General features: G+C 40.8%; 1 protein-coding gene across 1 annotated transcript in view; it reads left to right on the forward strand.

Annotated features, from left to right (window-relative positions):
* The first annotated feature begins 5,724 nt into the window (after positions 1-5,724).
* The window catches only part of CALD1 (caldesmon 1), a 183,508-nt gene continuing 162,463 nt past the window's right edge, over positions 5,725-26,769 (forward strand). The window contains exon 1 of the mRNA XM_081102139.1: positions 5,725-6,248. The gene's annotated coding sequence lies outside the window, so the exon portion shown is untranslated. The remainder of the gene's footprint in view (positions 6,249-26,769) is intronic.

Genomic DNA, 26,769 nt, shown 5'->3' on the forward strand with positions numbered 1-26,769 from the left:
AAATGCTCTAAGAACTTAAGAGGGAGAGTAGAAGACAAGCGTGTTTGCCCCTAGCAAGTTGAACAAGCAATCAGACGGAGTGTTTATTTGTATTATTTTAAAAATACTTTTATTTTAGAATAAGTTTTAGATTTATAGGAGAGGTGCAGGAATACTACAGAGTGCTCTATATCCACACGCGATTTTCTTCATTGTTAACATTACTGTGCACATCTGTAGCAACTAATGGAACACGATTGATACACTATTATTAACAAAGCTCCTTACTTTATTTGGATCACCTTAGGTTGTGCCTAAAGTCCTTTATGTTTAAGTCCTTAAAACAGAATCATGTTTTATATGGTAAACATTTGTGCCTCATGGATAAATCAATGGATAAAGTGATTGTCAGTACAATGACAACAATGTTAAGAAAGTGACCTTGAGTGAAAATTGCACAAGCAGACTCTTTTCTTGAACTCTTTTCTCTGGTCTCTGGTTGGTTCCCCGTGAGGGCATTAGCAGATTCCTCAGCCTGCTCCCCTGCTGCCAGGTGCTGGAGCCCTCCAGCTGCTGTCTGAGGCTGGTCACTCCAGGCAGATGGTAAGGTCAGCAGCACCTTGCACTCACTCCCATTCTACAGGTTAAGGCAAATGCGTTAGTAAGTGTTCACCTGGCCAGTGAGCTGCTGAAACTCTGCCCTTAGGTTGCACGGCACCACAGTGACTTGCAACAGCTTTGACATTAATGAAGGTAAAAAGAAGGCCTGGTCCATGTTTTCGCAAATCTTGAAACCTATAGGATTTGTTTTCAAACACCACTATTAATGAAAAATATCTGTGACTGACAGGTCAGTGATGGAGGGCTTACTTTATAGAAATCATCTGAACAGAATCCTCCCGGATACTGAGCTTCCAAGTGTTCTTTGAAATATGGGTGAGCAGCAGACGATAGAAAAAAAATCTGTTTAATTCAGCTGCTGCTTTTGAGCGAACTTGATGGTGTCAGGCAGGTGACTCAATCTTCTGGAGCCTCAATTCTTGTGATGAAGGGGTTGGATCGGATGTGATCTCTCCTTACGCTAACCTCGTTTGGATTTGTGGCTTTAAAACTGTCCTGCATAAGCTTATTGCTGTCTTTGTATCTAGGTTGCTTTCTTAACGTTGTTGTGATTTTACTGACAATCACTTTAAAGAGGAGAACAATTAATTTTAGTTTAAATAGTAAGTACCAATGAGTTGCCTTCAGGGTAACTAGTTATTTGATTTATAACAGTTGGTTTGTTTTTAAAGTTTACTTTTTGTGTAGAGGCACAATATAACACATGCAATGGAATCAATAAAGATGAAAATATATAATGACGAGGAAATGTAGCTATCATCCTTGGTATCTTCGTATCAAAAACATTAATTGGAGGAATCTACTAATCAATGAGTGAAACTAATATTTTTGACTCAGAGGTAGTCCTTAAAACCTCCTAATAGCAACAAAATCAGCACTTTGCACTGGTTATCTAAGTATATGCAAAGCAGGTAAGAGATACCTTTCATAAAAGGAGTGATTGAATTGACTCTCACATAGGAAAGACATCAAAGTCAAGGAAGAGAGTAAGAAGCTCAGGACTTGGGGTACAAATGGTTACTAGGGTTAGCCATCTGCTTCAGTCTTCCCCGTTCCACATGTAGCTATATAGTTTACATAAAGTATCTCTCCAGAGGATCAGAAAGAACAGATTTATGGAACCAGATGTGAGTTAGCATTTCTACAGGTGTGGCTCTGCAGCTGAAAGAACATGTTGTACTAGGGATGGAGTTTCTCATTATGTAATCAATATAAATTACCACTAGACTTTCACAGAGGTTGATAAAGCAAACACGTGTCATTTGGATTGGCCCCTGGTATATAAAAGAAACTTGCTTCACTTGGGGCACAACGTGAAAAAATGCAGTATTTAGTATTTTTATAAAAGAGTTGGTAGCCAATACCATCAGAGTGATCAGGCAAAGCAGTTCCAGTTTGCACGCAGAGGAAATAGCTGGTGAATAGATGGAAGTAGTGTTTATGTGTTTTCCTTCATCAAGAAAGACAAGGAACAATTCATAAATATTTATAAAGTCTCTCAGCATCAGATAGGAGAGGGCCAAAAGGATGAAAATGATTAGAAGGCTGGTGGGAAAAAAACACACACACACAAGAGGAAAGATGAAAAAGAGTAGAATTGGTTGAACTAAAGAGGCAAATATCTCTTAAAATGGTACAGACAGCCAGGTCGAAAGTCAGGCCTATAAAAAAGATTAACTTGGTCCCAGGGTGAGTAGCTCAGTTGCTTAGAGTGTCGACCAATACTTCAAGGTTGTGGGTTTGATCCCTGGTCAGGGCACATACAAGAATCAACCAATAAATGCATGAATAAGTGGAGCAACAAATCGATGTTTCTCTCTCTCTCTCTCTCTCTCTCTCTCTCTCTCTCTCTCTCTCTCTACCAATAAACTAAAAAAAGATTAACTTGGTAAATTGCAGAGCATTTACAAAAAGAGTTAAAATGTTGATTAACTTTGTGTCAATAAGTAACACAAATGGTTTCATCTTATTTATTTATTTATTTATTTATTCAATATATATTTTATTGATTTTTTACAGAGAGGAAGGGAGAGAGATAGAAAGTTAGAAACATCGACGAGAGAGAAACATCGATCAGCTGCCTCCTGCACATCTCCCACTGGGGATGTGGCCACAACCCAGGTACATGCCCTTGACCGGAATCGAACCTGGGACCTTTTTTGTCTGCAGGCCGACGCTCCATCCACTGAGCCACACCGGTCTTGGCGGTTTCATCTTATTTAAAAAAATGTTCATGATTTTATTTTTCAATTACAGCTGACATTCAATATTATTATATTTTTGTTTCAGGTGAACAGCATTGTGGTTAGACAATTATATAATTTATGAAGTGGTCCCTTTGACAATTCTAGTTACAACCCGGCACCATACATAGTTATTGGCAATATTAGTGACTGTATTCCCTATGCTGTACTCTATATCCACATGACTATTTTGGAATTACCAATTTGTACTGCTTTTTTTAAAAAAATTATCTTTATTATTGAAAATATTACAGATGTCCTCCTTTTGACCCCCTCAGCCTCACTCCCTCCTCCCCCCATGCCTTCAACAAGCTAGTGTCCGTGGGTTGTCATATATGCATGTACTAGTACATTTTTTAGCTAAGCTCCTCCAGTGCCCCCAACACACCATTCCCCCTTCGCACTGAAATTCGTCAGTCTGTTTCCATCCTTCCATGTTTCTGTTTCTATTTTGTTCATCAGTTTATTTTGTTCATTAGATTCTACGTGTAAGTGAGATCATGTGATACTTGTCTTTCTCTGAGTGGCTTATTTTGCTTAGCATAGTACTCTCCAGGTCCTCCATGCTGTCTAAAGAGTAAGAGATCCCTCTTTTTTTTTTTTTTTTTTGCTGCTGCATAGTATTCCATTATGTAAATGTACCACAGCTTTTTAAAAAATATATTTTTATTTATTTATTTCAGAGGGGAAGGGTCGGAGAGATAGAAACATCAATGATGAGAGAGAGTCATTGATTGGCTGCCTCCTGCATACCCGCTACTGAGGATAGAACCCACATTCTGGGCATGTGCCCTGACCTGAATTGAACCCAGGACCATCAGTCCGTAGGCCAACACTCTATCCACTGAGTCAAACCAACTAGGACTACCACAGCTTTTTTATCCACTCACCTACTGATGGGCACTTGAGCTGTTTCCAGATTTTAGCTATTGTAAATAGCGCTGCTTACATTCTTTCTGATTGGCATTTCAGGATTCTTAGGATATATTCCTAGAAGTAGAATCACTAGATCAAATGGCAATTCCATTTTTAATTTTTTGAAGAAACTCTATAGTGTTTTCTATAGTGGCTGCACCAGTCTGCATTCCCACTAGCAGTGTACTAGGGTTCCCTTTTCTCCACATCCTTGCCAGCACTTGTTTGTAGATTTGTTGATGGTAGCCATTCTGGCAGGTGTAAGGTCATTTTAATTTGCCTCTCTCTGATGATTAATGACTGAGCATTTTTTCATATAGCTCTTGGCCATCTGCATGTCCTCTCTGGAGAAGTGTCTACTTAGTAGGTCCTTTGCCCATTTTATAAATTGAATTGTCTTCCTTTTGTTAAGTTGTATGAATTCTTTATATATTTTGGAAATTAACTGATGTACCATTGGCAAATATGTTCTCCCATACCGTGGATTCCCTTTTGATTTTGATGGTGCTTTCATTTGCAGTGCAGAAGCTTTTTATTTTGGTGTAGTCCCATTTGTTTATTTTCTCCTTAGTTTCCTTTGCCCTAGGAGATGTATCCACAAACATATTGCTACAAGAGATGTCTGAGACTTTGCTGCCTCTGGTTTCTTCTAAGACTTTTATGGTTTCAGGACTTACATTTAAATCTTTTATCCATTTTGAGATTATCCTTATGTATGGTATAAGATGATAGCCTAGTTTCATTTGTTTTACATGTACCTGTCCAATTTTCCCAACGCCATTTATTGAAGAGACTGTCTTTACTCCATTGTATGCTCTTGCCTCCTTTGTCAAATATTAATTAAGTGTATGGCTTGGTTCGACTTCTGGGTTTTCTGTTCTGTTCCATTGGTCTATATGTCTGTTTTGTGCCAATAGGAGGCAGGTTTGATCACAGTGGCTTTGTAATATACTTGGGTATCTGGTATGGTGATTCCTCCTACTTTGTTTTTCTTTCTCAAAATTGCTGTGACTATTTAGGGGTCTTTTTGTGGTTCCATATAAATTTTTAGAGTATTTATTCTAGATCTGTGAACTATGCCATTGGTATTTTAATAAGGATTGTGTTGAATGTATAGATTGCTTTGGGTAGTATGGATGTTTTATTGATGTTATTTCTTTTGATCCATGAACACAGTATTTTTTTTCTTCCACTTGTTTATATCTTCCTCTATTTCTTTTTTCAATGTCCTGTAGTTTTCTGAGTGCAGGTCTTTTATCTCCTTTGTTATGTTTATCTTAGGTATCTTAATATTTTTGTTGCTATGGTAAATGGGATTGATTTTTTTAGTTTCTCTTTCTGCGAGTTCATTATTGGTGTATAAAAAATGCCATCAGCTGAAACCGGTTTGGCTCAGTGGATAGAGCGTCGGCCTGCGGACTGAAAGGTCCCAGGTTTGATACCGGTCAAGGGCATGTACCTGGGTTGCGGGCACATCCCCAGTGGGAGATGTGCAGGAGGCAGCTGATTGATGTTTCTATCTCATCGATGTTTCTAACTTTCTATCTCTCTCCCTTCCTCTCTGTGAAAAATCAATAAAATATATTTTTAAAAAAAGAATTAAATTGCAATTTATTAAAAAAAAAATGCCATCAATTTCTTGGTGTTCATTTTGTATCCTTCTACATTGCCAAATTCACTTATTAAATCTAGTAGGTTTTTTTGCTGGAGTCTTTAGGGTTTTCTATGTACAATAACATGTCATCTGCAAATAATAACAGTTTTACTTCCTCCTTTCCAATTTGGATGCCTTTTATATTTTCTCCTTATCTGATTGCTATGGCTAGGACTTCCCGTATTATGTTGAACAGGAGTGGTAAAAGCGGACATCCCTGTCTTGTTTCTGTTCTGAGGGGAAATGGTTTTAGGATGTCCTTTTATATTAGGAATCCTGTGCAACCCATTGGCTCAGTTTCCATAATCACTTGAGCTGGGAGTGTCTAAGAGTATCTGTTGTGTATGTTGTGTGTGTGCCCTCCTGTTGCAGTTGAGCCTTGATTGCTGTTGGCATGTCAGTGGGTGGGATGACTAGCTGTGAGGATTGGCCATGGCCACAGCTTAATAGTGGCTATGTGAGGACTGACTCCACAGGTCAGAGTTTGCCTCAGCAGGGTCTGGTCCCTGCCAAAACCTCCCTTTGGGTGAGCCACATTTAGAGCTAATCAGATGGTGCTCTGTTGTGATCTGAAGCTGGCCATCAGGTATGTTGTTTCTGGAGGGACTCTGATGCAGGTCAGTGTCAGTTGCTGCCTGTGACTAGCTCAGGGATACCTGTTAAGAGTTACAAAATGATCTGTGGCTTGTAGCTGCCTATGCTGGGTCTGGATGCACATTGGAGGGGCCATTGGATGGCTGTTGTCCTTCCAGCCATCATCTTGAAGCCACACAACTCAGCTTCTCCTTGTATGGCTCTGGCATGCCTCGAAATGCTGTTCCTTCGCCGGATCCAAGGTGAGTGTCTGCAAGCGAGTTTTTATCTGGGCCTTTAGGAGCATGACTGGGTTTCTAGGAGCCTCCTGTCTCACCTGGATGAATGGAATCCCCACTGATTTTCACAGGCAAATGTTATGTCAGCTCCTCTTCCCAGACCTGGTGTCTAGGCTGGGTTGATTCCCCTTGCTTTTTAGAGAAGACCTCTACAGCTGAGGTATCCCTACATGTGGGTCTGGGGCCAGCTCATTTTACATCTTCACCCCTCTTACCAGTCTTGACATGGATTCTTCTTTATAGCCTTAGTCACAGGACTTCTTTTCAGCTTATCTTCAAATGGTTATCCAGGTTGGTTGTTCTGGAGTTTGTTGTAATTTTGGTGTGGTCATGGGAGGAGGTGGATACAATGTCCTCCTGCTCTGCCATTTTGATCAGAACCTGATCAAACCTTTGGTTTGAACACTGCTACTTGACTTCTCATTTGCTTAAAGCCTTTTTGATTTATTTTAACTTTATTGTTCAAATCTGTATAGTAAAATTTCTTAATCTATTAATTTCCAAGAGAGCTGCGTCAATTACCTACTACAAAAATTGTGAATTTGTCATTTCTACTTTAAAATTAGCCATCATTGTTGTTAAAATTAGTCATATGTTTCAAGGCTATGTTGTTTGATACACGTATGTTTATGATTTTTAAATCTTCCTGATGGGGAATTTCTTTTATCATTCATTCATCTTAAATTCTATTTTGTCTGCTAGCAGTGTTCCTACAACATCTTTCTATTGTTATTTACTTATTATATAACTTTAAACCTTTTACTTTTTAATACTTCTGTGAATTATTTAAAATGGATCTCTCATAAATAATATGTAGATAAATTTCTACATATAGTAAGAGAGATTTATATTATTTGATGTACAACCTACAATATAAAAGTGCTACATTTTTATCTCCAATAGTAGAAAGTTAATGTCTAACATTAGTAAAGCCACATAGTCAAGACCATTTGATATTGGTGTAAGAATAGACAAACAGACCTGTGAGACAGAAAAGAAACTGCAGAAATACACACTATCTTCTCATCTTTCCAACATCATTATAACTGTATAAATATTGCTGTTAACTGACTACATAGTATACTATGATTACATATTATGTTTTATACTACTACCTTCCTCCTCTTTAATGACAGTTTCCTGTCATTAAAGTGACATCAACCCTTTTCAATATGGTCAAACAAATTAGGTGATTTTTTAAAAAATATATTCTTCTTGGAAACTTCTTAGGATTTTCTAGGTTTGTTGCACATCTAGCTGTTCAAAATCTTTACTTTACAGTCATCTTAGGCATTTCCTTCCTAAGATTGAGAGGAATTTCTTTTGCATGTGGACTGACATCTGAATCTTCTGTTTCCTTGACCCATTATTCCTATTTCTTTATACCCCTATTTTGATGGAAAAAAAATTATCTAGTAACTTCCTGAACATGGGTACAGAGGAGACAAAAGCTTTTAATGTTTTTTATTTAGCTCATACTTTGATTAATTATTTGACTGGGCATAGAATTCTAGGCAGGGAATTATTTTCTCTAAAACTTCTCAAAATGTACTTGCATTGCCCCTGTGAGGCTGCAACAGTCCCTGCGAGGCGGTGTGAGGCTGCAACAGCTCCTGCGAGGCTGTGACGGTCCCTGCGAGGCTGCGTGAGGCTGCGACGGCCCCTGCGAGGCTGCATGAGGCTGCGACGGCCCCTGCGAGGCTGCGTGAGGCTGTGACAGCCCCTGCGAGGCTGAGACGGCCCCTGTGAGGCTGCGATGGCCCCTGCGAGGCTGCGATGGCCCCTGGGAAGCTGGCGGAACCGTGCAAGCCACCCAGACGGCTTCGTTGACGGCCCACGAACCAGCTCGCAGCCCCACGCAAAACTATCGCCCGAAGGGCTAGAGGGGTGAGAGCAGCTGTAGTGTTGCTTTCTCCTTGGTTTTGGTAGCGAAATCCTCATTTTAAACATAAGAGGACACATTATTTTAAAAAGCCATTACATGTTTCAGTACCCTTTCTGAGTAGAGCATGAACAAGTCGTGAGAGACCTTTCCGAGCACAGGGACATGTTGTGGATGGAAATAGCTACAGTTTCCATGTGTATGACCTTTGACCCGGCGACAAAAATCGTACACCTATGGATAAGGACAGTGGGGGGGTAAGGGCAGAGGGTGGGGAGGGAACTGGGTGGAGGGGAACTGTGGGGGGAAAAAAGGGGAACAACTGTAATGATCTGAACAATAAAGATTTATTTTTAAAAAAAATGTAGCTGCATTATCTTCTAGATTTCAATGTTGATCTTAAAAAGTCTGATGCCATTTGGATTCCTGAATATTTGTATATTCCCTAGTTTTTTCCTTTCTGGAAGTATATAAAATCTTCTATTTTTAATATTCTGAAATTTTTATGACCATGCTTCCTGATATCATTTAGATTTTTATGCATTCTTTTGAATACTTAGTGGGCCTGGTCAATCTAGAAAAATACATCTTTTAGTTATAGGAAATTTTCTTGTATCATTTTGGAGATAATTTTTTTCCTACTATATTCTGTGTTTTCCCTCTCTCTTCTGGATCTCCTAAACTGATCTTTTGGTTTTGTATTTTCTTAAATAATTACTTTTACTTTTCTGTATCTTATGATAATATCTGGGAGGTTTCCTTAATTTTGGCTTTACATTCATTGTTTTTGACCTTAGTATTTTTAATTTTCATTAGTTCTTTTATTGTTTTTGTTTAAGATGTTCCTTTTATAATATACTGATTTTTTTTTTCAAAAGACAATATTTTTTTCCAGAGATACAATAATTCTCCTATCTCCTTGGAAATAACGTTTATATTTTTAAGTGCTTTTCTGTTCCTGCCTCACCTGTATTTTCTCTGGTGTTCCTATTTTTTCTGTTCTTTGTGCTGGTCTCTATGTTTCATTCTTTCCTCAGAATCCTGGTGATCCCTGGCTGGCTGTCCATATATAGGTGTAAAGCAATAAAGCTGATTAGAAGCTTTGGACACAAGGGCACTAATGGGCTAACTGGCAGAAAATGGGCCAGTTTTTTGTTTGTTTTTTAAAGAACAATCATCAAATATCTGTATCTCTAGATCATTTTTTTTTTAAACAAGTTTATCCAAAGATGACTTTCACAATCTCTTCCTAGTGGTAGAAGGCTAAGTCCCAGCATTCTGAGAAGTCTTAGGGCATTGCCTAGGTTGTGAAGGCAGCCCCCTGGGCTAGTTTCCTATTCGCCTTCCCTGGTCCCTGTCAATTTCACCATTTTTAGATTGTGTTTCACATTAGTTTCTTGGCTAGAATTTCTAAGCAGGTAGCTTGGATTTGAATCTCATTCCCTCACACAGAAAGAGGTTTTCTCCCCCTCAGCCCTTAGTTTATTTCTTGATAATAGTTTGCTTCCCATTGGTAGGTTATCATGGTTAGAATATTCCTATTGCGGCTCATAGAAGGAACACGACCTTCCTAGCCCTTGGCTCTATGAAGGAGCCCAGTTGTAGTGTTCTGCCATGTTATCAATGAATGCTACCACACCTTTAACTCAGGCTAACCTTTTGGTCTTTGAATTCTCTCTATATTCAGTAACCTAAAGATGTTTTTCTCTTGCTTTCAAGCTGATTTAAATGTTTTTTATATGTTTTTCTTACTTTGCTTCTGCAACATGTATGTGTTTGAAGCAGAGTAGGAACACTTCTGGGATGTGCTTAGTCCACCACGTTGAACAAAAATGCAACATGGCAGACTAAGTAATTGAATCTAAATTCTTGTCTCTTAGAGCAAATGACAATCTCTGAGGTTGTTTGTATGTGTTATCAATCCTTAGCCATTGAATTTTATGTATTAAAAGGCTTTCCTATTAGAAGTCTTATAGTATTTATCTTTCTATGTATTGTATATCAATTAGTTTAAATCTCTAGATAAACTGGTAATTTGGGGATGTTGGCCAAATGGGATATATTTTTTCAGATAGTTTTTCTTATCATAACCTGGATCCTAAACAACAAATCTGATAGATAAAACAGATACAACTGAATGCTTTGGAATATCCCAGTAGCCACTGCCTCCTTTTTTTTTTTTTTTTTGTTTACCTTTTAAATTTTCACCTCTCTCTTCATTCAGTTTGCATTAGCAATTGAAGAAAATGGTAATAGCCTAGTGCAGATTTAGCCTTGAATATAGTTTGAAAGATAATCTGTTGCCTCCTGAGATGGTGAGTATGGTGGGAGGAAGATACTGAGAAAGACAATGATCTGTATTTGTGTTCAAGTAGAGAACCATCATGATGGTCAGAAGAGCTAGCCCTGGCCCTTCTATTTTTTCATGCTCAACCTCTTAAATAGGAGTGACTTATCTAATGGGAGAAATGGAAATCTTATTCCTTGAGGATTATGAGGAATATGCGATCTGGAGATTGTATATATATTAAAGTATTAGCTTAACCATACCAAATTCTTTTTATAATAACACTAGAGGCCTGGTGCATGAAATTTGTGCACAGGTAGGGTCCCTAGGCCTGGCTGGCGATCAGGGTTGATTGGGGCCTTCCTTCCTGCTGCGAGCCAGGGCCTCCCTTCCCCAGCTGCTGGCTGCCGGCCAGGGCCTCCCTTCATTCTGCGCCAACCCCTGGTGGTCAGTGCACATCATAGCAAGTGATCAAACTCCTGGTCTCCCAGTTGAACTCCCGAGGGGACACTTTGCATATTAGCCATATATATATATATATATATATATATATATATATATATATATACACATATATATATATAGTTGGTTATTAAGAAGCCTCAATTCCTTGGGAATATAAAGATAAATGATTTTATATATTTTCCTATTAGTACCCTTAACTGTTCTATGTCAAACTTCCTTTTATCAGTAGGTACAGGAGTCTCTTGACTTTAAAATTGAAATCTCATCTCATATCTGATTCAAAGCTCTTCTTCCACCTCCACCCGACTGTCCCTGGGAACAGAGTCTAGTGGCTCACAGTTGTAGGGCTGTGGCTCTTGTACAACTTTCCCTTCTTCATTCCAGTGAATAACCTGGAGGGAGAAGAGGAGGAAGCCAAGGTCTCTCCTGGACTTCCCACAGTAATTGATTGTTGGGAAATGACCTAAGCCAGTTGCCTGCCTCTTTATGATGAATGTCGATAGTTTCCAATTATTAGATATAGGTCTTGCTTCCTTCCAAATGAGCTCAATGCTACATGATTGGTGAGTTAAATGGGAACAAGTCTCAGAAATTAAGCTTTGCACACAGGCAGTCATTCATTACCCAGTGGCACAAAGACAATTTAAGAACTTGTTCTGTACACTTGGGAAAGTTCTCTCTGTCCTTTTTATTGCTGTGACAAGCACCTTATGCAAAAGTTTCACCCCTGGAAATGTTACGATAATCTGATGGCAGCAGGATCCACTTCCCTTCCAGCCAGGTGCAAATAGGTCATTCAAATGGGCATAGTCTGGAATATAACCCTCGATTTAGGGCACTCTTCCAGATCAGGGCTTGCCAGATTCTTAATCCTTATACACACAAGGATGGAGATGCCTGTACAAGCATTCCTAGCCAACCAATCACAGATATTGAACATTCATCCCTTTGCCAAGTGAAAAACTATTTCTATATCCATTATTGCTCTTTAGCAGACCTTCAGGTATGAATTTAGATAGTGGTATTTAAAACATCAATCTTATGCTTTCTGGAGTGTGTATCCCTGACTAGAGTCCTTCATATAGTGACTAACAATAGTATCTAGGTTCCAGATTAGAGTTAATTTACACACACATGCATACACTGTCCACACTGGAGTACTTAAAAATGCATTTCCAATGATATAACACTGAGCTAAGTCTTTGAATATAGGTGATGAGGAACTCATTCCCAAGGGATAAAAAAAGTAGTTACAGATTTTAGATGAAAATAAAATAAGAAGAAAATAGTACAACCAGGGGGAAAAACTAACTCATAGAAAATCCATTATTTTTACTAAAGAAGTAATATGAAAGCTAGAATCAGTGAGGATTTTATATCCCTCCTAGCCTCCTACTTTCAAGCTAAAATCACCAATGCAAGTTCATGTATAATATTGGGGACACAAATAATATATCTGCTACTAATCTTGCTCCTGGCCTTTGACTGACATTGCTAATTAAATAGCTTCAGAATTCTTTTCAACTCAGTATTCCAAGCCGCTAAAGCTGGTAGATTAGAATTGATAGACAAGGGAGAACTGGGTGCAGGGCAAAAGGCATGGAGTCTCTACTGTCTGTCAGGCTTACGTAAAATACTGAACCCTTTTGAGCTTCCATTTCCTCCCCTATAAAGAGGTGGGGATGGGTGGTATAAGAACTAAGTGAAATAATATAAATAACTCAGCACAGAGCTCATAGAGATTCAATAAATGTTAGTTCTCTCCTCTCATAGCTGTAATTCCCCCCCCCCCACCCCCCGCCCCAACACACACACCGCCGAGTTGATATATGTTACTTTTAGCTCATGTCTTTTCCAGGTGAACACCTTCATCTAGAACAAAATGTACATTCAGCAGGGTACAGTTGTCTCTGTTTTGACTGTCAGTTTTAGTCATGTCTGTCGTTTTTTATTTTCCAACATGAAAAGAGAGGTTTAGAGCAGTCACATTGGAAAACAAAGAAAATAAGATTAAAATTCCCTCAACTCAGCTTTGGAGCCACTCAAATATTAATGCCTTGACAGCTTAGTCACAATTGCAAAGGGCTGGGAGCCAACGTTTTGCTTTGTATTGCGGAGGTGATGAGAACATCTCTTCATTGCTAAAAAAAAAAATAAGTTATACAGACAGAAATGGGACATGGGAGCCAAATTCCACAAGAACACCCTCGAGTTTAAGGCCTTTTCCCCCATCTTTTGACAATATTTATAAAACCAAAGACTATAAAGTTTTAAAAGGAATCTTGGATGGCTTACAGATATAGTAAGGTCACCCAAATACTTAGTAGATATAGCATTTTTATAAAAGGTTTTAAATTGATGAATATTATTCTCAGAAGTAGCATAAACTTAAGAATCATAAATGCTTACTAAAAGTAAACATATTACGACTAGTTGTCAATTGCTGTCTAATCGGCCCAATTGGCCTAATCCTGCATTTTCAGCACATACACTTACATCCTGTCCATATGAAATAAATCAAATGGTTGGAGATGGCCAATGGTCCAATGGTTTACTCTCAGCTGTCTTAATCGGTGTTTTCTAAATACTCTGTTTCTGACACACCACACCTTTAAACTGCCAGATTATGCCTGGTGAGGGATCTATTCTTTCTTTCCCCAGTTGGTTATAATTATAGCATGATTTACAAGAATACGTGCTATGAACTCACTATCAGTAGGATTGATGCATATTGTTTTTTCCAGTAGTTAATAAACTCTTGCCCAGCACCTTAGGACAACAGTGTGCCTTCTGAGATGTTTAACGGGGGTGAGAAGCTAGTCTGCAACCACTGAACAGGCTAATGAGAGGAATGAGAGGATCAAACCATTGACTTCTTCCTGAGTGCTCCCCCTTGTGGTGGAAGAAGGCTTTCTCTTTTCCTGCACCCAAGTGTGTGCCAATTTTTGAAACAATGACAGTAATGAAACCCACAGTTTACCTGTGGAGTCTGCCATGGCCTTCATTCTGTTCTCAGTCTTTGCATTCTCAGCCTGTGAGGGCCTCCCCATTCTCTTTTAGCTGACAATGCAGCCGGTCCGTGTGTGTGGGCACGCTTCCTGGGCAGCTCCTGGCCCACGCAGGAATGACTTACCACCAAGGTTGCATACGTATTTCCCCAAGGGCATGTCTGTCAACACGAGCTGTCCAGCTAAGAAGCCTGTTTCTTTGGTCTTAGGTGCTTTTCCATTCACTCTCCACTGATTGAAAGTCAATCCATCATTCCAGATTCAACTCACCACCACCTCCTCATTGCTCCCGTCAGAATGAATGCTTCTCCTCCTGAGTTCCCACAGCTTGATGTCTGTGTATTATCTCTGACCAACAGTACTATTACTGTTCCCTCTACTTCACCATCGGGCAGGGGCAAGCTTCATTAACCTCTGTATATCCTGTCTTCAGGATATACAGCACAACCTCAAGCACAAGGTCAACAGATGCTGAACTGGATTCAACTAATTGAAGATAGGAATGTTCATTGACACCGTATTAATTTTTCTAATATTATCCTACCTGCCTGGAAGTTTTACCTGGGGAGAGGGGTTGCCAAGTACAATCAGAGTTTTGTAAACACACCGGCTGATAGTGTGGACTGTTCGAAAAGGTTACTCAGGATGCTCTGAAACTGTCCCTGCTCACTCCTCACCAAACCTCGTCCTGGTTGAGGACTTTCAAAGAAGCCTCTCCATCCAAGAGACATCATTAAGAACCTTCTATTCATTTTATGAAACTGCATCAAACTAGCCATAGATGCATTTTCATCACACGTGAAGTTTAATCGACTGAGAGCTCAGACATGATGGAAATACTTATGTTATCTTAAATTGCATTTAAACAAAATCATTCACGAGCGGTCTATTAAAAATGGGCTCCTTAGATGGGCTATTTTTAATGTTTCCTAAACACTAAAACTGTAGTGGGCCAATGTTCCCTTTTCGCCTGTCACTTCAGAAGCCCATTTGGACATGTTTTCTCCCTGATCTGGTCTCTCGCCCCACTGGCTACAGAGTAGTGCGTTTTTGTTTGAAAGGGTCAAAACGTTCAAAATCTGACATCCAAAATATGTGCTTATTTTTTTCCCTGGAGTCAAAACCCCTGAAGTATAAATTCTTTTTAAATGAAGAAAGCAGTGCCAAAAGGAATGAAATATTTTTGGTCCCTCTCCAAAACAGAGAGATAGCACTGAAACAGGAAGTGGATGATTTAAATATCCACTCGGCATCTTGGCAACATATTTATGTTTAAGGGACTTAAGGTTAAAAGGTTTTAGTCTGGCCTGGGAACACTCTATCTTCCCCTAGGGTTTGTAGCTTTGGGGAAAACTTTTAAGCACTTATTAATATTTGCCATTAGCCATTTTTCTGAGACCAGACTGTAACTGGGGATGTCAAAGGACAGTGTTCCTGGCATATGCAGTATTACTCTGCTGCTTCTTTTGATTATCATTTTAGCTCGGTATGGTGGAATGTTGTTTTATTTTCTATAAAGAAAAAAAGAAGACTGCAGCCCCTGATTCGTTTAACTACTTCTCCCAAAGTTGGAACTACACAGAATGACAGAACAAGCAGAATGCAAACTTGGAGTTTATTTAATTGTGTATATGCCGTTCCTAAGGACCACTTAAGGGCCCATCCTCCAGAAATTTCCCCTCACTCCTGTCCGAGTTACATGCCTCTTGTGTTCTCACAAGAGCACATGTCCATGCCACCACCATTTCTTGTCTTTTCCTTACTTTCTTTTTTTCCTTCTCCCTTTCCTTCCATTTTCCTTCTTTCCTCTCCCTCCTTTTTTCATTCTTTCAGGTAGTAGCTTGTAGGCCACTTGCTGAACTTTGGATTTTATTCTATCCTAGAGGTCCGGTGCACAAAATTCGTGCATCGGTAGGATCCCTGGGGCTGGCCGGTGATCAAGGCTGATCGGGGCCTTCTGGCTGCTGGTGGGGCCTTCCTTCCCCAACTGCCAGCTGCCAGCCTGGACCTTCCTTTGTTCTGTGCCGCCCCCTGGTGGTCAGTGCATATGGTAGAGAGCAATCGAAATCCCAGTCTCCTGGTCGAACTCCCAAGTGGATACTTTGCATATTAGCCTTTTATATATAGACTAGAGGCCTGGTGCACAAACATTTGTGCACTTGGGGGGGGAGAGGAGGTCCCTCAGCCCAGCCTGTGCCCTCTTGCAGTCTGGGACCCCTCGGGAGATAACGACCTGCTGGCTTAGGCCTGCTCCCGGGTGGCAGAGGGCAGGCCCAATCCCTAGGTGCAGCCCCTGGTCGGGCTTAGAGCAGGGCCGATTGGGGAGTTGGGGTGCCGCTCCGTCATGCCCAGAGCAGGGTGGATCGGGAGGTTGCAATGCCACCCCTAGTCACGCTCAGGGTAGGGCCGATTAGGGGGTTGGGGCACCGCCCCCTGTCACACTCAAGGCAGGGTCAATGGGGAGGTTGCAGCGCCACCCCCTGTCATGCACAGAGCAGGGCCGATAGGGGAGTTGGGGCACCGCCCCCTGTCACACACAGAGCAGGGTGGATCAGGGGGTGCCGCCACTGTCACACTCAGGGCAGGGCCGTTGGGGGCGGGGGGGTTGGGGCGCCGCACCCTGTCACACACAGAGCCGCAGGGCGATCAGGGGGTTGGGGCGCTCCCCCCTGTCACGCACAGAGCAGGGCCAATCAGGGGGTTGAGGAGCTCCCACCTGTCAGGAACAGAGCAGGGTGGATAGGGAGGTTGTGGCCCCGCCCCCTGTCACACACAGAGCCGCAGGGCGATCAGGGGGTTTGGTCGCTGCCCCCTGTCATGCTGATCCTGGTGCCGGGAGGCCTCTCGGCTCCGCTGATCCCGGTGCTGGGAGGCATATTACCCTTTTACTATATAGGATAGAAGCCTGGTGCACGGGTGGGGGCCGGCTGGTTTGCCCTGAAGGGTGTCCTGGATCAGGGTGGGGGTCCTGCTTGGGTGCTTGGCCAACCTGGGTGAGGGGATGATAGCTGTTTGCATCTGGTCACACCCCCTTCAGGGTGGGGGTCCCGCTTGGGTGCCTGGCCAGCCTGGGTGAGGGGATGATGGCTATTTGCAGCTGGTCACACACCCTTTAGGTTGGGGGTCCCCAACGGGGTGCCTGGCCAGCCTGGGTGAGGGGCTGAGGGCTACTTTCAGGCTGGCGGGTGACTGAAGCTTCCAACCTGTCCTTTTTTCCTTTTTTTTTTAATTCTGGGCCAGCTTTAGCTCTGAGGCTCAGCTCCAGCTATGAGACCTCTGCTGCTGAAAGCAGGTTTCTGGCCTTTGTTTACCCTTCTGTATTTGAAACAATGTTGCGGTCCTGCTGGCTGAAGTCCAGGGTTTTGTTTAGCTTCTATATTTGTTACAATGTTGCTTAGAGTGCAGCTGAGAGGCCAGCAAGGCAGGCGTGGAAGCTTGGCTCCCTCTGTCACTGAAGCAAGCAAGCCTCCCTGTTCGCGTCAGCTGCCTGGCAGTTAATTTGCATATCTCCCTGATTAGCCAATGGGAAGGGTAGTGGTTGTATGCTAATTACCATGTTTCTCTTTTATTAGATAGGATAGATGAATCAGGAAGCAATTGGAAAGTTGTGACTTCGAGTTTACCTCTGGCTTCTATGTTGAGAACAAAATGGCAGGGTGAAGGGGCAGTGGGGGAGCTGATGTAACTGAAAGATAATGATGGCTCAGGCTAGGGTGACACTGGTGGAAGTAGTGAAAAACAATCATAGTCTAGATATGCATTTTGAACATGGGTCATCAGGATTTGCTAACGAATTGGAGTGAAAGAGAAAGAGGCAGTGGTTTTCTGGAGCCAGCTCATTGGAACTTGTGGGAACTGATAGTTAAATCTTTAGGAATTTGGTGAGCCAGTTGTTAAACATAAGCCATATCACAAATTAAATTATGTAAGCTTCTAGTTAAATATTATATTAAAACAAAAGGTAATACATACTAAAAATTTACCACTCCCTAATTATTTACTACATTTACAATTATTTGTGCCCTTGAAATTATTTATATCCTTTGTTTCTGTATCGTGGAAACATTATATAACAGTGTGCTACTGTGCATTTCTTTCCAACTCAGTGTTCAACGGTGTGACATGTGTAGCTAGAGATGGATAATGGTGGGAATATTTACACAAGGAAGTTGGGTCTTCCCCTATGACCCACCCTTCAGAGCTGAGAGCCTGCTGTTGCACATTTACCAGCACACCACTTGGAAGAGGAGTTAAAAATGAGCTCAAAGTTTTTTGGTTTAAGAAACTGGAAAATGGAGTTTTCATTTACCAAGTTCAGGAAAAATAGAGGAGATGGGGGGTGGAAATCAGTAGTTCAGTTTGATATATTTCAGATCAGATATGACAATTATACACCTGATTGGAACTGTTAAATAGGCAGTTGGATGTATAATTCTGGAGTTCGGGGAGAGGTCCTGGGTGAAGATATACGTATATTTGAGAGTCATCAGCATTTGCATGATATTTAATGCCAAGAGACGAGATGAGATCAGGGCAATTTGTTAGATAGAGAAACACAGTCCAGGACAATTTCTGGAGTCCTCCAACCTTTAAAGATCAGAGTGAGGACCAGGAACCAGCAGAGGAGACCAAGAAAAACAGCCAATAATAGAAGGAGAAGTGGGAGGGTACGATGTGCTAGAAGCCTAATGAAGGAAGGACTTCCAAAAAGAAGAAGTGATAGACTATGTCAGATGCGAATAGGTGATATAAGATAATAACTGAGAATTGATCATTGGATTTAGCAATGTAGAAATATTAATGATCTTGATAAAAAAGGTGGTGGGCGGGGTGGGGGCGGGGGGCGTGCGGGAGGAATCCTGATCAGTAGAGACAACTCTTCCCAGAATTTTTGCTGAAAGAGGAGGAGAGGGCTGGAATAGTTGCTGGTGAGTCATGCACCTTCAGTTCTTTTTTCTTTTCTTAATATAAGATGAGATATATGTAGGTGTGCTTGTATGATGATGGGAATAATCCAGTGGAGAGAGAGACACTGATGATGCAGATGGGACAATTGCTAGAACCTTTGGGTAAGGTGTCAGGATGGAAGTGAGATTTAAGTGGAAAGGCTGGCCTTGGGTAGGAGCCTGGACAAAGAAGGCTTCATTGCAGCAGGAAAGAAGTTTAAATTATCTGGATTCAGCTCTAGATCAATTGGAGAAGATGATGGTGGCAGCCTGTGAAGTTTTCATCTAATTGCCTCCATATTTTCTTTAATAAAGTTTATCAGCTGAGCGTAGGAGAAGAGGAGATTCTAGAAGAGGGGATATTTGAACTTGGGAAACATAGAATTGCCAGGTAGCACTAAGGACCCACGTGACATTAAAGGTAATGAATTTTAAGTAAAACCAGTCAGTTTGCTGTGAGTTTTCCTGCAGTTGGGTCAGCTGCCAGCTGCTATACCCAGTAGTGTTTAGTGATGAATCATCTGATGTTACTGGGAAAGGAGGCGGATAGCTGAGGTATATTGAAGGACAAGATCATTAGAGGAAAGGAGCTCAAGAAAGTAAGAAGCCAAGGGATTAGGAGGATCACGTACATGACTATTTGAAATTACTGAGAATCATGGCAGACATTGTATTGAAAAAAGCTACAACCAGGAGCTAAAACCTTGTAGAAATAAAGGGGAGTAATGCATGGATCAGTAACTGACTGAAACAAGGAGGGGTAGTGGGTATTATTTTAGAGAAAAAATAAGGGATGAAAAATGGCAAAGAGGAGTAAGGGGGACATCTCCTCCACCTCCAGGCTCTATGGTACAAGGGTACGATGTCAGAAGGACTGTACATTGAAAGGAGATATAAGAAACATGGAGTTGGACAAAACATTCAAAGAAGAGTTTAAGGTATAGGGTCTTGGCTGATGACTGATCCTGAGTTCTAGAAACGTCAGGAAGGTGTATGATGTGAGATCAAAGCAGGAAATGCATAGAGCCAGTTGAGCATGGGAATATGGGTGATGCAGGAGGATCTGGAAGTCTTGGGAGTCTGCAGAATGTAGGGCATGATACAATCAGTCCTGACGTCTCACATGCAGACTGTGATCATGAGAGTGAGACTGTTATGAAGAGGGAGGGATTTCCTGTCAGGAACATGGAGAATTCTGGGTGTGTGTTTTTTCACTCCTGCTGAGAGCTCAGTGGGGGTTTGGGGAGTGGTTGTTTACTGGAGCACACAGGGCTGTGGAGACCACCTTCACTCCTACATAACAATCATTCCCTCTTTTCAGCACTTATCTCACCATGGTGTAATAACTTGTTTACTTGACATTCTTCCTCACAACTTGAACTTTATCTGCCTCATGTCTGTATCCCTAACCCTGGAATTCTACTGTAATAAGCTCAGGAATGTAAATGGATGAATGAATGAATGAACAAGATCTGAATGAATGGTAAATCTCTAATGAATTAGCAATGTGGGGAGGGGGGAAAGCAAAATATCAAACAAAGTGAGAAGCAGCTTCTGCTCCCATCCTAGATCGCTCCTCAAAAGACTTCTCCCTCCTGAATTTTGAACTCACTAGACCAGGGGTGGGCAAACTTTTTGACTCGAGGGCCACAATGGGTTCTTAAACTGGACCTGACGGCCGGAACAAAAGCATGGATGGACTGTTTGTGTGAACTAATATAAATTCAAAGTACACATCATTACATAAAAGGGTACGGTCTTTTTTTTTTTAGTTTTATTCGTTTCAAACAGGCCGGATCTGGCCCGCGGGCCGTAGTTTGCCCACGGCTGCACTAGACTCTTGACTCCCACTTGCAGTCTCAGCCCAACCCCTTGCCCTCTGTCTTTCTGACTGGGCTTCATTATCATCATATTACTAGGTGTAACCCCAATAGATGAGTCCAATTACCAAGCCCCAACTCCCTTCATCCTGGCTCACCTCACTGCTTACCAAACTCTGAGAGATCATCTTGACTGAGCACAAGATTGGCCCATTCACCGATGTATTTAGGACGAGCTCCTGGTGAACTACCTGGGCTGACTTCAGTGGCCCACAGAAGCAAGCTCCTGCTTTCTACCTGAAACAAGCATTGTCCATGACTGCTGTTCTTCAGTGTATACTCAGTTCAATGGTGCTATCTTGTTTTGTATGGGAATAGTAATTCTAATTAGCTTCAGGAGGCTTCAACTTGAGAACTCTTGGAGGGAATATGATGGGTGGCTTAGGGAATTTGATGTGTCTTATACTAATTAAGATCTACTTAAAAGGTTTTATTCTACATTTAGAATCATCTGTCTTTCTAAGAATGATATTTATTTTCAATTAACCATATATGTTGTCACACTGTAATGAGCTCTGAGAAAATGAAAAAGAGGAGCAAAGGCAGGGGTTTTGAGATTGTTAGAATGTGGGTAAAGCTGATGATCACGCATAAAACCATAAATAGTGGGGTCAAATGGTATGTAATTAATGATAGAAGGTAGACTTTAGACCAGCCGTGGGCAAACTAGGGCCGCTTGAAATGAATAAAACTAAAAAAAAAAAAAAAAAAAAAAAAAAAAATACCCTTTTATGTAATGATGTTTACTTTGAATTTATATTAGTTCACACAAACACTCCATCCATGCTTTTGTTCCGGCCCTCCGGTCCAGTTTAAGAACCCATTGTGGCCCTCGAGTCAAAAAGTTTGCCCACCCCTGCTTTAGACCCTAGACAGAAAATGGGAGGTTAAATGAGAACCATTATGATCCAGTAAGACATCCTGGAGGAGATGGGTTTCAACTGGACCTTAAAGCTTAAGTAGGATTAAGACTTACTTGTTAAAGTACTTAACAAGTACTTGTTAAATACTTGTTACTTGTTAAGTAGGATTAAGACATCAGTGTTAAATTCTTATCATTGGTTTAGAAAGTAAAATAAAATATGTTGGATGAAAGTATTTATATTACAATACAACAGCACAAACATTATTGTGAGACTATATGGAGAATGTACTGACCTGATGACAGTGGAAGGTGAATGAATATTTGGGAGTAATGCAAGGTAAGGTGAGTCAACAGTAGCGGTTATGAAAATGGCCTCTTGGGTCTACTGTTGGGAGTGTAGCTGACAGATGCCTCAGCAGCTGCAATTAAAATCCATGTTCCTGCTGAAGCCCCACTTTCATGAAACCACACCTCCAATGGAGCTCGGTGGGGATAAGAAGCAGCCTCATTCCTGGGAGATGTGGGATTCCTCTGATGGCAACTTTGTTTTGAGGACTCCCCTGGGCCTTGCCTGACTAGTCTCAGACACTCCCACCCCACCTGCCTTCTTTCCTCCTTCACAAAGGTCAGGCTGTGTCCCATGCTGGGGGGAGGGGGGGGTCCTCCCAGCTTCTCCTGGGTCTTCATGACCAGCAGTGTCCCTCCAATGAGCCGCTGTGATAGCCTCACCTGCTCCTGCTGAGACATCAATGTTAAATTCTTATCATTGGGTTTTAAGTAGACTGAGTCAATCTAGTGAAGTAGTTAAACTAAGAAATCTGGTGTTTGAATCAAATGCATAGAAAGAAAGGAAGTAGAGATAGAATACTTACCATGATTTATAAATGTAGGATAGTCTCAAAGGAACTTGTTATCAAATAAGATATTTTTAAATTAATTCTCAAAGAAGACAAAGTATTTTTAAAGTGTATCCTCTAGTTGTCATATGTATTCCTTTTGAAAATTATTAATTCCTTAAGAATCTTTTCTTTAATTACTATCCAGGCTCATTCATTTGTGAATTTGTCTAATGTCTTCTTGATCAGATCTAGACTATTAGTTTGCTCGGTGCTGGTTCTATTTTCTCTCAGTGTCGCTAAGGGTTTGCTAATTTAGTTCAGTTAGATAACTTCCTTCCAGTGGCAGTCATCCTTCAGCCCTAATATTATATTTTTCTGAAAAGATATAATGCCTGTGTGCACAAATATGAACTATAGTGTTTTAAAATAAAACCAAATTTACATCCAAATAGAGTTGATCTCAGTATATGGTCATATGTGTAGTATTTCAAATGAGCAGATGTGTTCCTAGCTCTGTGCTAAGTAAGGCTGAGGAACACAGGAACCCTTGCCATGGCCTTCAGCCCAGGACTCTCACAGTTTATCAATTAACAACCATTTATTGCCGGAAATGGCTGGAATTCCTACATATTCCATTTATTAATTTTCACATACTGGAGAAGGTGGGAACTTGACTAATTCTATTAAAAGCTACTCCAAAATATTTGAAAGAACTTATGATACCATTCTTAGATCGTGTGTACATTCTCAGAAACAAAACCATTCCTGAACGGTCTCTTCCTGTTCAGCTCATTTAAGCTAGCAGTTGGCTATTTTGTATGTACAACATCAATTAGTTTGGAAGATTCATGTTTATGTTGCTGCTTTGACTGAACTGGCATTTTGGAGGATTTATAGAGTCTTCAAATGAATGGGTAAAATTTAGAGAGTAAGGACACTTTGAAGTGAACTATGCTGGCATATGATCAACATCTTCAGCCAAAAACTGGAGAAGACAACGCCAGTGCTTCCGACGCTGGTTACATTTGATTGACAGTTCCGTGGCTAAGTCAGAAGGTAGAACAATGAACTTAAGTTTCTTTGAACTTTTCTAATGGAATCTGTTTTCTTTCTGGCTTTATAAATAGTCATTTACCTTTTGTTTTGGAAAAGTGGCTGTTATAGGAAGAGGCAGGATTCATGGAGCTGTATTACCTGTTGTAGAGAACGTTAGTGTTGACACCAGAGCAATGAAGTGCTGTTTACATTGCTAGGAACTTGTGATTGCTTCCGTTTTCTTTTTATCTTATTGTTTTTTATCTCTAGCATTTTTATGTGGGGTCAAACTTGCCAAGAACGCACCTCTGGAGTAGTACAAGGCGGGCAAGTTTGCTGGGGGGGTGGGAATGGGGGTGGGGAGGGTGTTTCCATAAGACTGTGTTAAAGAAGGGTTCTATACAAATAGTTACAGTCTCAACAGACAGACATGTGCTGGCTTGAGCAGGTTAAAAACGACTTTTTTCTGTATTTGCTCATTTTGACCGCTGACATTAATTTTAATATTTTTCATTTTTTAGCTTTCTATTTTGAAATAATTATAGAGTAGCAGGAAGTTACAAAAATAGTACAGAGCAGTCCCAAGGACCCTTCACCCAGTTCTCCCCAGTGCTCATATCTTACATAACTACAGTACATTATTAAAACCCGAGAAACTGACATTGGTACAACCCGCCTCTTCAAACAAGAGGTAATTCAGAACAACCACAGCCTTCCCTTTACAGGGAAGTACCTGGGTTTTGTTTATTGGGCATTTTCCACACTTTGAAGAGACAAACTCACCTTCAACTGAGCTCTTTTTTTTAAAAAAAAATGTTTTTATTATTGATTTTTTAAGAGAGAGAAAGGCAGAGGGAGAGAGATAAAAGCATCAATGAGAGAGAAACATTGATCAACTGCCTCCTGCACAACTACTAGGAACTGAGCCTGCAACCCAGGCATGTGCCCTACCTACCGGGAATCTAACCGGCTAGCTCTCAGTGCACGGGATGATGCTCAGCCAACTGAGCAACATTGGCCAGGGCTCAACTCAGCTCTTTTTAAAAAATACGTTTTTTCTAAAAGATTGTCTTCATGAAGTCCAACCTGTTAAGGGCAAAGCACAGTCATTGTTTCATTTCACAATGTATACAAAAGCTAAATGGCCAAACCACATGGGAAGGCAGAAATCAGTTGGCACAAAGTATTTAGGAATTTAAGGGGAGCAGGAATTCTCTTACTCACTAATTTACTATTCAAGAAATCTCTCAAGATAGAAGATACCATTTTTTATTTTCCTCATCTAGGATTTGCCTGAAAAGTCACAGGTATGTGGCAGCCAGATTGGAAATTTCAAACAATAGTGTTCCTCACAGTAACTTTCAACCATTTAGCTATAATTTCATCTGTAATGAAGCCACCAGAGCTTACCCTTTTCCTTTTAACTGTTTTTGAGTTGTATATGCAAAGATCACAGTCCTTGTAAAAGGAGGCAACACACACATACACACACACACACACACACACATTCACAGAGTTGAGTTGTTTTATTTTGTTTACCGCTATATACTTACACTATTCTGAGTGCAAACAGCAAAAATATTCTGAGGGGAACACAATATTTCCATTTTCAAGATCATGAATTTAGTTTTGAATTAGTAATGAATTTAGTTTTGCTGAGCAAGGCTACAACACAAATGTTGTAGATTCTAGACCAGATTGAAGACTGATTTGAAGTTTCAACTAGAATTTCATCTGACACTTTTTGCATCTTAGTTCTTAACATTGGTTGATAAAAGGAAAAGTAAGCTGCTTTCTGATAACTAATTATTACAGAGGGCCTTCTACTTAAAACATGGATGCATTTTACTCATGTGCTTCTCTTTTTGAGGGGGTCAGTGTTTATTTGAGGAGGGTTTATGTCAATTATCTAATCAGAAGCAGACCCCAGCCTCTGCCAGAGATATTTTGGAGTGTATGGCCTACTTCAAAGGAAGGTTCCATGTCCCCTTCCCCAGATGAACCCAATGTTTCATAGTGGAGAACAAAGTAATTAGATTTTCTTTTTTCGGGGGGAAAATTATTTTTAGACTGAATGTAATGGGTCATATTCCTGTGCTCAGTAAGTCTGGCAAGTGTCACTCCACTCTGGAAAATGTAACTCAGCGAGCCACCGCTGTGCCAGAGCTTCTGTGGGTCACCACAGAAGCAGGTCAGATGGCAGCCGTGCTCCGAGAGGCAGCTGGACACAATGTGAAGTTGGCATCTATGACGCCCTCCAAGATCGAAACCAAGCAGTCAACCCGTGGCAGGAGCCCACATGCCAACATTTTTGTTTATTTGTAATGGAAAACGTTCGGAGGTAAAAACAGGAGACTGGGTGCCAGGGGTATGTGGTAGAGATTTCAATCGTGTTTGGTCAGTGAGGCAAATCCAAACTGGCCACTCCACAGAGGGCCTTTCTTTGAAAGAAAAGACAGTAATCCAGATTTCAAATCTAGATGAATGTCTTCTCCTCCTGTCTCCTCTGTGAGCTCTTCTGATTTTGCACAAAGCAGGAGGGACAGAGAACAAGGAACCTGACCAGAAGGCGTAGTGACCCCAGATGAGGCCCAGGAGAAAAAAATCAAGGCCTAGAGTAGAGAACACACTTGAGACATGAATGACACTCTCTGAGAAATTAAGGATTCTCCACTCCATTCCATACCCTCTCACTCAGCTACCTGAAGTCTCAGCCCAGATATCACTTGCTTGGGAAAGCTTAACAGACTCAAGTTCAGCTAATTCCCTTTCTCTGTGCTCTGACAATGCCCCATACTTTCTCTAGAGCAGGATTATCACACTGTGTTGTGATATTTAATATTCATATCCCTACTAGACTGCAAACTTAATAGGACTCAGACAATGTCTCTCATAGTTACAATTTTATCTGGATACTACTTTGGGATATACAAATTATTGGCAGAAAGGTTATAGTACAAGGGGAAAAATAATTTTTGCTGCTCCTGGAAGATGGCTTTTTGACCATATTATCCACTAAAAATGTTTAGATGATCTGAAGATCTACCTTGCACCTTAATTAATATAACTGATATTCTCTGTAAACACTAGATGTCCATAGCTCCCTCATAAATTCTGCAATATTGACCAAATATTTTCTTCTGGGAGGTGGGGTGGGAAGAAGCAGGTGTGGTGAAGAACTGTGGAAGTTTTGACTTTAAAATATATATTAGCATTTTTATTATTTAAACATGTGGACAATGGGATTCATTCCTAGAAAATTTTAAATGGTTACATAA

This window comes from Myotis nattereri (genome assembly GCF_964212035.1).
Source record: "Myotis nattereri genome assembly, chromosome: 11".
NCBI classification, from domain to species: domain Eukaryota; kingdom Metazoa; phylum Chordata; class Mammalia; order Chiroptera; family Vespertilionidae; genus Myotis; species Myotis nattereri.